Here is a 12,628-nt window from a genome sequence, read left to right as displayed (position 1 = left end):
CCCCCCAACCGGAAAACGTCAGTTTTCCCACCCCCTCCCCCCCCTCAGAAGATGACTGTCTACCTACACACCCTCGGAAGATACCTGTCTACCTAACCCCCCCCCCCCCTCGTTTGGAACATGTCTGCCTACCTACCAGCCTCTCAAAATATGTCTTTCTATCTACATCCCCCACCCCCCTCAGAAGATCACTTACTACCTACTCCGCACGTGGATGATGTCTGTCTCCCTAACCCACCCTTCAGAAGATGTTTGCCTACCTACTACTCCATGGAAGATGTCTCTATACATACCACCTATCGGGTGATGTTTGTCTACTCGCCCCCCCCCCCCACCCCCATAAGATGCCAATCTAACATCCCCCCCTGTGAAGATGCCTATCTATCGCCTAGCTCGGAAGCTACCCCAACTCAGAAGATTCCTATCTACCTGCACTTGGAAGATGACTATCTCTCCATCACCTTCAGAAGACTCTTATCTACCCCCTCAGAAGATGGCTGTCTACATACCCCACCCTCAGAATATGACTCTCTCTGATCTCCCACCCTATCTGTCTGTCTACCATTCTCACACATCGAGAGAGGTGGTACAGTGGTTAGCACACTGGACTCGCATTCGGGAGGACGACGGTTCAATCCCGTCTCCGGCCATACTGATTTAGGTTTTCCGTGATTACCCTAAATCGTTTCAGGCAAATGCCGGGATGGTTCCTTTGAAAGTTCACGGCCAATTTCTTTCCCAATCCTTCCCTAACCCGAGCTTGCGCTCCGTCTCTAATGACCTCGTTGTCGACGGGACATTAAACACTAACCACCACCACCACCATTCTCACAATCAGAAACTGTCTGTCTACCTACCTCCCCCCCCCCCGAAGATGTTTGCCTATCTGCCTAGGTACCGCCATTTAGATGGTGTCTGCCTACCTACACCCACTTCAAAAGATGTGTAACTGACTACCCCACCTCCGAAGATCTCTGTCAAACCCTCCTCCCATCCCTGGAGGATGTATGTGTGCAGACCCCCCTCTTGGAAGACATTTGACAACCGAAAAAACCGCTTTGGAAGATGTATGACTTCCTACCACTACCCTCGGAAGGTGTATGTCTAGCTAGCACACCCTCGAAGATGCCTGTCTATCTACCGAACCGCGGTATATGCCTGCCTCACCCTGTCAGAATATGTCTGTCTACATACCCCACATGGAAGATGTCTGTCTACTTACCCCCCCCCCCCCCCTTGGAAGATGTTTGTCTACCTAGCCCCTCTTGGAAGATGTCTGCCCACATAAACACACACTCGGAATATGTATGACTAGCCACCACTCCCCTCGGAACATGTGTGTCTACCTACCCCACTTCCAGACATGTCTCTCTACCTACGCCCCCACTCATAAGTTGTGTGTCTACCAACCCGCCATTTGAAGATGTCTGTCAACCTGGCCCTCCCTCAGAAAATGTCTGTCTACCTGCCCACCTTGGAATATTTATGTCTACCAAAACCCGGAGGATGTCTGTCTACCCAACACTCCCCTCAGAAGATGATTGTCTACCTACCCCCGGAAGATTTCAGTCTACCTGCACCCCCTCACTTCTGAAAGATGCCTGTCAATCAACCCCTCCAACAGAAAATGTCTGTCTACCTACTGCCCCTCGAAAGTTGTATGTCTATCACCCCTCCTCGGGAGATGTCTGTCTACCTACCCCCCTTCAGAAGATGTCTATCTACCTACCCTCCACCCCCTCGGTAAATGCCTGTCTACCCAACCCCCTCTCGGGAAAAGTATGTCTATCTATCCCCACTCGGAAGATGGCTGTCTACCTACCACCTCCCTCGGAATATGTCTGTATATCTAACCCGACCTCGGAATATGATTTTCCACCTACTGCATGGGAGATGTCAGTCCACCTGCACCCCACTTTGTAAAATGCCTGTCTACTTTCCACCCCTTTGGAAGATGTCTATCATCCCACCTCGGAAGATGTCTGTCTACCTACCCCCCTCTGAACATGATTGCCTACTGAACCACAACTCAGAAGATGATTGTCTACTGACCACCCAGAAGATGGAAGCCTACCTGCCCCCTCCCACTACAACAGAAGATGACCATACATCTAACCCCCTTGGTGGATGTCTGTTAAACTCCCCCCCCCCCCCTTGGAGGACTTTGTCTTCCTACCCCCTCGGAAGATGTATGTATTCCATTCGCCCCTCAGAAGATGTCTATCTTCCAACCCCCCTCAGACGATTTTTGTCTACCTACCCTGCCTTGGTATATGTATGTCTTCCTACACCCCCTCATACGATGTCTGCATACCTACCCCCCTCGGAAGAAGTTTATCATCCCTCTGTTGGAGATTTTCTGTCTACCTTGCCCCCCCCCCCCCTCGGAAGATATATGTCTTCATATCCTCTACCCTTGGTGCCTACATACTCAACCTCAGAAGATGTCTACCAACCTACCCCACCTTATAAGAAATCTTTCTACCTACCCCCCCCCTCGTAATATCTGTGTCTACCCCTCGTAAAATGTCTATCTTTCCCAGTTGGAAAGATGTCTATCATCCCACTCTTAGAAGGTGTCTGTCTACCTATCCTCCCACTCTGAAGATGTCTGTGTACCTACCCTCCCTCAGGAGATATCGGTCTAATTGCCCACCGGGACTATGTCTATCTATATACTCTCAGCCTTGGAAAATACGTGCCTACTTACTCCACCCCCTGTAAGATATCTGTCTACCTACAACCTGCCCACGGAAACTGTCTGTCTACATACACCCTCTAATAAGATGTCTGTCTACCTACCCCACACTGTCTGTCTTCCTACCCCAACCATCCTCGGAAGATGTATGTCTACCTACCCCTCCTTGGAAAATGCCTGTCTACCTAAATCTCGCTTGGAAAATATCTGTCTGCCTACCCCCCATCCTTGGAAGGTGTCTGTCCACCAACTCTCCTGTCGGAAGATGTATGGCTACCTAACCCCCCTCAGAAGATGTCTGTCCATCTATCTGCCTGTGGGATGTGTATGTCTACCTAACTACCTTAGACAATGTCAGTCTACATACCCCCCTCGGAAGATACCTGTCTACCAATACTCCTCTACATGCCAAAACTAATAATAAGATAGCTGCCAACCTAACCCACCTCAGAAGGTCTCTGTTTATGCACCCAAACTGAACATGTATGTCTATCTACCCCCCAGAAGTTGTCTGTCTACCTGCCCCCTCAGAAAATGTCAGTCGACCTACCCCCCCTTGGAAGATTTCTGTCTACCTATAACACCTCACGGAAAATATCTGTCTACCAGCCCCCTCTCAGAAGATGTCTCTCTACCTACCACCCCCCTCAGAAGTAGTATATCTATCTACCCTACCCTTAAAACATGTCTGTCTACCTACCCCCCCCCCCCAGTCAGCAGATGTCTGTCTACCACCTACATAAGTTGTCTATCTACACCCGCTCGGAAGATGTCTGTCCAATACACCACCCTCAGAAGATATCTGTCCTACCCCTCTCGAAAATGTTAGTCTACCTACACCCCAGATAATGAATGTCTACCAACCCCACCTCGGAAGATGATTGTCTACCTACCCCATAGAAGATGTGTTTACCTACCACCACTCGTAGTATGTGTGTTTACCTACCCCCATTGGAAAATATCGGTCTACCAACCGCCCTTGAAGATGTATGCCTACATACCCAACACCCTCGGAAGACGTCTGGCTACCTAGCTCCCCCTACGAAGATATCTGCCTTCATACCCACTTCTATTGGAAGATGTCTGTCAACATACCCAAATTCAGAAAACGACTGCCTACCTACCCCACCTCAGAAGATGTCTGCCTACCAACCACCCCTCGGAATATGTATGTCTACCTACACTCATTCGGAATATTGCTTTCTACCACCCCTCCCTCTGAACATGTCTATCTCCCTCCCTCCCTCAGAACATGTCTATCTACCAACATCCCCCACCTCCTATGAAGTCTCTCTCACTACCCCCACCCCCTCCCCCCTTCGAAAGTGACACCCTACCTACCATCCTCAGGAAATGTCAGTCTTCCTACTCCCCATACCTCAGAAGGTGTGTCTAACTATCCCCATGGACAATGTCTGTCTACATACCCCTAGCCTCAGAAAATACTTGTCTAACTACACCCCCTCAGATTATTTCTGTCTACCTACAACCCAGCCTCGGATAATGTCTGTCTACCTACCCCCTCAGAAGGTTTCTGTCTACCTACACCTCCTCAGATGATGTCTATCTACCTACCCCCCCCCCCCCTCATCCTCAGAAGACGTATGTCTACCTACCATCCTCAGAAGATGTCTGTCTACCTAACCACCCCCCCAGAAGATTTCTGTCTATCTACTGCCTCCCTTAGAAGAAGTCTGTTACCAACACACCCATCAGAAGATGTCAGTCTACCAATCCCCACCTCAGAAGATGTCAGTCTTACCCCCCCCCCTTGGAAAAAGTCTATCAACCTCCCTCATCAGATGTCCATCTACCACCCCATCAGAAGATGTCTGTCAACATACCCCCAGAAGATGGCACTTTTCCCAACCACAATCAGAAGATGTTTGTCTACCTGCCCTTCTGCTATAGGAAGATTACCTATCAGCCCTCAGAATATGTCTGTCTACCTAAATCCCCTCAGAAGATGTCTTACTACCAACCATCCCCCCTAAGGAAAAGTCTGTCTATCTACCCCCCCCCCCCCCTCGGAGGAATTTCTATCTAACCCCTAACTAGAAGTCTGTCTACCTATACCCCCTATCTAAGGTGTCTGTCTACATACCCAACCTCCAAAGATGACTGTCTACCTCCCGCCCTCAAAAACGTTGGTGTACCCATCTTCCCCCTCAGAAGATGATTGTCTACCTACTCCCATGTGCTAGATGTCCCTCTACCTGCCTCCCTTTGGAAGATGTCTGTCTAACTGCCCGCTCCACCCACAAAGATGCCTTTCTAATACTGGCAGAACATGTCTATCAACCCCCCCTCAGATGATGTCTGTCTACCCACCCCCGGAAGAGGTCTGTGTACCCATCCCCCTCAGAAGATGATTGTCTACCTACCCCCGTACAGAAGATGCCAGTCTACTTACACCCCTTTCCGAAAATGTCTGTCTACCTACCCCATCCACGCACGGAAGATTCCTATCTACCCATCTTGGACGATGCCTTTCTACCCCAACTCAGAAATGTCTATCTACCACCATCTCAGAAGATGTCTGTCTACCTACCCCCCATTGAATATATCTGCCTACCCAACCCATCTTTGGAAGATGATTGGCTACCTACCCCATGGAAGATGTCAGGCAACCTGCCCGCTCACTTAGGAAGATGCCTACCTCCCCCTTGGAAGTGGTCTATTTTCCACCACTCAGAAGATGTCTGTCTAACTACCCCCTCTGAATGTATATGTCTGTCAACTATGTCTGTTTACCTACTCCCATAAGATGTCTATCATCCCCCTCAGAAGGTATCTTCCTATATACTCCCTCCCCTTGGAAGATGTCTGTCTACATACCCAAACTAAGATGACGTCTGCCAACCTACTCCCCCACAGAAGATGTCTGTCTACCTACCACCCTTGGAACATCTATGTCTTTCTACTCCCCGGAAGATGTCTGTCAGTCTGCCCAACTTGGAACATGTCTGTCTACGTGCCCTCCTTCGGAAGATGTCTATCATCCCCAGCCTCAGAAGAATTATGTCTATTTGTCCCGCACCAACAGTAGACGTCTGTGTACCTACCCCCTTAAGAAGAAGTCTGTTTACCAACCCCCCATCAGGAGATTCTCAAACCACCCACCAGGAAAGTCTCTGTCTACCTATCCCCCCCCCCCCCTTTGGGAGATATCTGTCTACCTACAACACAACTCGGTAAATGTCTGTCTACCTACCTCTCAGAAGATGTCTGTTTATCCACACCTCCACAGATGATGTCTATCTACCTACCCCCTGCCCCCATCCTCCGAGGATGTCTGTCTACCTACACCCTCCGAAGATTTCTGTCTACCTACCCCCCTTGGAAGATGTTGGTCTACTTACCCCTCTAGATGATGTCTGTCTAAGTACACCCATCAGAAGATGGCTGTCTACCAACCCACCAATGGGAGATGTCTGTCAACAAACCCCCTCGAAAGGTGCCTTTCTGCCTACCCCCTCAGAAGATTGTCTACCTACGAACACTCAGAAAATGTATGTATACCTACCCCCCCCCCCCTCGGAAGAAGTCTGTCTAATTATTCCCCACCCCTTGGTAATTTCTGTCTACATACCACTCACTTGCAAGATGTCTGTCTACCTACTCCCTCTTGAAAGATATCTGTTTACCTACATCTTCTGTGGGGAGGTAGGAAGACACACATCTTCCACGAGGGGTAGGTAGACAGACATATTCCAAAGCAGGGTACATGGTCAGACATCTTCTGAATGGTGGTAGGTAGACAGACATCTTCCAAGAGGGGGGAGAGACAGCTTCTGTGGTGATAATGGTAGACAAACAATTCCAAGGAGGGGTAGTAAGACAGACATCTTCTGAGGGGTTGTTTCTTAGTCATACGTCTTCAAGGGGGAGGCTTGGTAGACCGACATTTTCCAAGGGGGGAGACATTTTTCGATTGGGGCCAGATAGGGGAGGTAGACATTTTCCGGGGGGGGGGAGATATTTTCGAGGGGGAGAGTAGATTGACATCTTCTGGGAGGGGGGAGATAGTATTCTTCCATGGGGGAAGGTGAGTAGTCAGACATCTTCAAAGGTTGGGGGGGGGGTCAGTAGACAGACATCTTCCAAGAAATGTCGGTAAGTAGACAGACATCTTCTGTGGGGAGTGATGGTATGTACACTTACGTCTTCTGATGGGTTCGGGTAGATAAACAGGCATCTTTCATGAAGGGGGGATAGAGCTCCTCGAAGATGGGGTGTAGATATCTTTGGCAAGGAGGGTAGATAGACATAATCAGAGAGGGGTTTAGATATATTTCTTCCATAGTGGGGATAGATAGACTTGTCCGGAGTTTGTGAGGTAGACAGACATACAGACATCTTCCTAGAATTTGGAGGTAGACAAACATATACAGAATGGGCAGTAGACACATTCCAAATGAAGGAAGGCTGTAGAACTCTTCTGAGTCTAGGATAAATGTTCTCTGAGAGGAGGGGCTAGATGGAAATCTTAACAGGGGTGGGGTAGGTAGACATACATATTCTGAGAGGAGGGGGTTGATAGACAGGCATCTTTCATGAGGTGAGTTATAGACATCCACGTGGGGGATAGACATCTTCTGAGGTGGGGGTAGATACACCTCTTCCGAGGAAGGTATGGATAGATAATCTTATGAGGTGGGTGTTGGTAGGCATCAGCTGAAGGGAGCTAGATTGGCATCTTCCGATGTGGAAGGGTTTAGGTAGGCATTTTTAGAGGGAGGGATTTCATCCCAGGGGTTTAGATAGGCATCTTCCAAGTGGGTGTAGAATGACATCTCAGAGAGGGGGTAGACAAAATCTTCCGAGAGGGGGTAGGTAGAAAGACATCTTTGGATGGGAGAGTAGGTAAGCAGACATCTTTTGAGTGGGGTTGGTAAACTGACATCTTCCAAAGGGGCAAGGTAGACAGATAGTTTCTGAGGGTGGGGCATAGGTAGACTGACACTTTCCGATGTGTGGTAAGTAGAATTACATCTTCTGAAGTGATGGGGTAGGTAGACAGACATTTTCCGAAGGGGTGTAGGTTTACAGACATATACCTAGGGGGAAGGTAGACAGACATGTCCCGAGTGGTGGTAGGTAGACAGCCATCTTCCAGTTGGGTAGGTACACAGACATCATCCAAGGGGGTTAGAAGGACAGACATTTTCCATGTGGGGGTTGGTAGACATAAATCATCTGAGGGGGGAGAGACATCTTTTGAGGGGAGGGTACATAGACGGACATCTTCAGAGAGGAGGTAGTCATCCTCCGAGAGGGAGATAGTCATCCTCCGAGAGGGGGAGTAGATGTCTTCCAAGATGGGAGGCAGTTGTACATCTTCCACTGGTCTTAGCTAGGCAGACATCTTCTGAGGGAGGGTATGTAGACAGACATCTTCTGAGGGGGATAACGTCGACAGTCATCTTCTGATCGGGGTGGGTGGGTAGACAGACATCTTCCGAGTGGTGGTAGGTATGGAGGCATCTTCTGAGGCTGGATTCGGTAGACAGGCATCTTCCAAGGGGGGGGTGTTGGAAGACAGATATCTTTCAAGGGGTGGGAAACATCTTCTAAAGGATGCAGTTTGGTAGACAGTATCCTCCGAGAGGGGCCTAGACATTCTGTGAGGGAGATAACGTCGACAGTCATCTTCTGATGGGGTGGGTAGGTAGAAAGACATCTTCCGAGGAGTGTTAGGTATGGAGACATCTTCTGAGCCTGGGTGCGGTAGAAAGACATCTTCCAAGGGGGGGAAGGGGGGTGTTGGAAGACAGACATCTTCCAAGGGGTGGGAAGCACCTTCTAAAGGATGCAGTTTGGTAGACAGACATCCTACGAGAGAGGATGTAGACATTCTCAGATGGGGAGTGTATATCTTCTGAGAGGAGTGGTAGATTGACATATTCTGAGAGGGGGGAGATACTTTTCTTCCATGGCGGCAATAGATACATATCTTCCCAGAGGAGTACATAGATAGACATGTTTAAATGTGTGGTGAATGTAGACAGACAACTTTCGAGAAAGGGGGGGTAGGTATACAGACATCCTCAGAGGGGGTGGGTTGGGAGACAGACATCTTCCGAGATAGGGATAAGATAGAGACAAATCATTCAAGGTGTGGTAGATAAATATACAGATTCTGAGGGGTTTAGGTAAACATTCATATTATGACGGGTTGTGGGTGTAGGTAGACAGAAACCATCCGAGGAGGGGTATTTAGGCAGATAACGTCTGAGAGGGGTTATGAAGACTGACATCTTCTGAGGGGTTGTAGGAGGACAGACGTCTTCCAAGTGGAGGGTTGGTAGACAGACATCTTCAGATGTGGGGTGGGGTAGGTAGCCAGACATCTTCCAATAGGAGGTTGGTAGGCAGACATATCATGTGAGGGGATGGTTGTAGACAGCCTTCTTCTGATGGGTGGGTGGGTAGACTGACATCTTCCATGATGGGGCGTAGGCAGAGAGACATTGTCCGAGGCAGGGTGACTATAGACATTTTTTGAGAGGGGGGGAGTTAGACAGACTTCTTCTGGGGGGTTGTAGGTAAACTGACCTCTTCAGAGGGGTGGTGTAGAATGACATTTGCCAAGAGCGGTAGGTAGAGAGACATTTTCAAATGGTGGAAAGTAGACAACATCTTCTGATGAGTGTAGGTAGACAGACATCTTCTGAGGGGGATGTGTAGATGGACATACATCTTCCGATGGTTGGTGGGTACATAGACAGACATATTCCAATGGGTGCGGTAGGTAGACAAACATCTTCCAAGTGCGGGCGTCATAGATAGATATCATACAAAAGTTCATGTAGGTAGACACACATCTTCTGAGGGGGTGTAGGGAGACAGACATTTTCCGAGGGGTGTACATAGACATACATTTTCCAAGTGGGGTCTAGGTAGACAGACATCTTCAGATGAGGGGGTAATTAGACAATCATCTTCTGGGGTAGGTAGACAGACATATTCAGAAGTATGGGTTGGTAGACAATACTTTATGACTGGAGGGATGTAGAGAGACATCTTCCAAGGGGTGTAAGTAGGTAGACAGACCTCTTCCGAAGCAGAGGTGTTGGTAAACAGACAATTATCATGGACAGGGTTAGGTAGGCAGACATCTTCCCAGTGAAGTTTTGTAGACAGGCATCTTCCGACGAAGGGTTACGTAAACTGACACCTTCTGAGGCAGGGTAGGTAGATAGTCATCTTCAGAGGGGTGTTTGGTATACAGACATCTTCCGAATGGGTGTAGGTATACAGACATATACCTAAGGGGGAGGTAGACAGACATCATGGGAGTGGGGGTACATAGACAGACAAGTGGGTAGGTATACTGACATCTTCCGAGGGGGATTAGGAGGACAGACATTTTCCATTTGAGGGTTGATAGACTTACATCATCTGAGGGAGGAGAAATATCTTTCGAGAGGAGGGTATGTAGACAGACATCTTCAGAGAGAGGGTAGACATCATCCGAGAGGGAGGTAGTCATCCTCCAAGACAGGGGTAGATATCTTCCTAGAGGGGTGTAAATAAATATCTTCCAAGATGCGAGGTAGATGGACCTCTTCCGAGGGTTTTGGTAGGCAGACATGTTCCGAGGCGTGGCATGTAGACATACACCTTCTGAGGGGAATAAGGTCATCTTCTTATGGGAAATGGATAGGTAGACAGACATATTCCAAGGGAGGGGGAGGTAGGTTAGGAGGAGATATATTCTGAGGGTGAGTTCAGTACACAGACATCTTCTGCGGGGTGTTCATTGTAGACAGACATCTTTCAAAGGGGGTGAGACATCTTCCAAAGTATGCGTTTTGGTATACAGACATCCTCCAAGAGGGGTGTGGACATTCTCTGATGTGGGAGTAGATATCTTCCCAGAGGAGTGGTAGTTTAACAACTTCCGGGAGGGGCGGGGGGTAGGCAGACAGATATCCTCAGAGGTAGGGGTAGGGAGACAGATATCTCCCACAGGAGGGATAAAATCGAATCATTTGAAGGGGGTAGATAGGCATACATCTTCTGAGGGGTTTAGGTAGACATTCATCTTATGACAGGGGAAGGGGGTAGGTAGACAGATCATGCGGGGGGGGGGGGGGGATATGTAGACAGATATCTTACGAGAGGGGGGTAGGTAGGCAGACATATTCTGAAGAGTTGTAGGAGGACGGACATATTCCAAGGGGGTAGGTAGACAGGCATCTACAGAGGGGGGTTAGGTAGACAGTCGTCATCAGAGGTGTATAGGTAGACAGACATCTTCTAAGGGGTTTGGTAACCGACATTTCCTAAGGAGTGGCAGGTAGACCAACTTTTTCCGAGTGTGGGTGGGTATGTAGACAGACACCTGTAAGGAATTGTAGGCTGACAGACAACCTTTGTGATAGATGGTAGGTAGGCAGAAATATTCTGAAGGGAGAGTTGGAAAACATATATCTTCCAATGGGAGGGGTAGGTAGTCATACATCTTCTGAGGGCTGGGTTTAGGTATACAGAGATCTTTCCAAGGGGGGGCAGGTAAGTAGACAGACATATACTCAGGGTAGGGGGATGAGAGACAGACATTTTCCGAGGGGGAGGGGTAGGTAGACAGACATCTTCTGATGGTTGGGTAGGTAGACAGACATCTTCCGGGATGGATAGCTAATCGGACATGGTTTGAGGGAGCTTAGGTAGACAGACATTTCCGATGGGGAGTGTAGGTAGACAGACATATTCCAAGGGTGGGGAGATGAGAGACAGACATTTTCTGATGTGGAGATAGGTAGACAGACGTCTTCTGAGGGGTTGTAGGTAGACAGACATCTTCCAAGCGGGAGCTGTAGGTAGACAGACATCTTCAGAAGGAGATTGTAGGTTGATGGACATATTTTGTGCAGGTAATGATAGATAAACAAATTCCAAGGGATGGTAGTTTAACAGATATCTTCCCAGGGGGGCTGAGTAGATAGACAGACATCATCCAACGTGGGTAGACAGACATATTCCAGGTGGAGTAGACATCCTCCAAGGGGTAGACATCTTCGAATGGTGGTGAGGGTAGGTAGACAGACATCCTATGAGAGTGGGGTTAGAGATTCTCTGAGAGGGGGGTGTAGATAGCTACCGAGAGTGGAGGTAGATAGACATATTCCAAGTGGGGGGGGGTTGGATAGAAATCTTCCGGGGGTTGAAATTTGGCAGTTGGTAGACTGGGCTCTTCTGAGACTGTGTTTGGAAGACATTTTCCGAGGTGGGAGGTAGACAGATATATTCCGAGGCAGTTGGTAGGTAGACAGACTAATTCCAGGGTGGTTGGTATGCTGACAGACATCTTCTGAGGGGGGAGGGGGGTAGACAGACATCGCCTGAGGGGCTGGAAGACACCTTCCAAAGTTTGGGGGTCGCTAGACATCTTCCGAGACAGGGGTAAACAACTTCCGAGTGGGGGGGCTGAGTAGGGGTTGGGATAGGTCGACAGACAAATTCCGAGAGGGCAGGTAGGTAGATAGACATCTCCTTAGTGTGGGGGGGGGGGGGTTGAGAGACATCTTTCAGGGTGATAGACATCTTACGAGGTGGGGAGAGAGTTTTTGTGGGGGTGTAGATAGACATCTTCACAGGGTGAGGTAGGTGGACAAACATCTTCCTTAGGGGGGTGACGTAGGCAGACATCTGCCGAGGGGGTAGGTAGATAGACATCTCCTGTGGAGAGTTACGTAGACTGACATTTTCTAACGAGGCAAGTAGGTAGAATTACATATTAGGTGGTGGGGCGATGAGAGACAGACAGCTTTCGATGGGGTAGAGGTAGTATGAAATCTTCCGATGTGGGAGGTGTAGGTAGATATCTTCTGGGAGGGGTGGGTACACAGACATCTCCCGAGGGGTGGGGTAGGTAGACATTCATATTCTGTGGGGAGGGGTAGGTAGTCATACATATTCTAA

The sequence above is a fragment of the Schistocerca gregaria genome, unplaced genomic scaffold (assembly GCF_023897955.1).
Source record: "Schistocerca gregaria isolate iqSchGreg1 unplaced genomic scaffold, iqSchGreg1.2 ptg000251l, whole genome shotgun sequence".
NCBI lineage: Eukaryota > Metazoa > Arthropoda > Insecta > Orthoptera > Acrididae > Schistocerca > Schistocerca gregaria.
Note: the sequence above shows the minus strand (reverse complement) of the source record.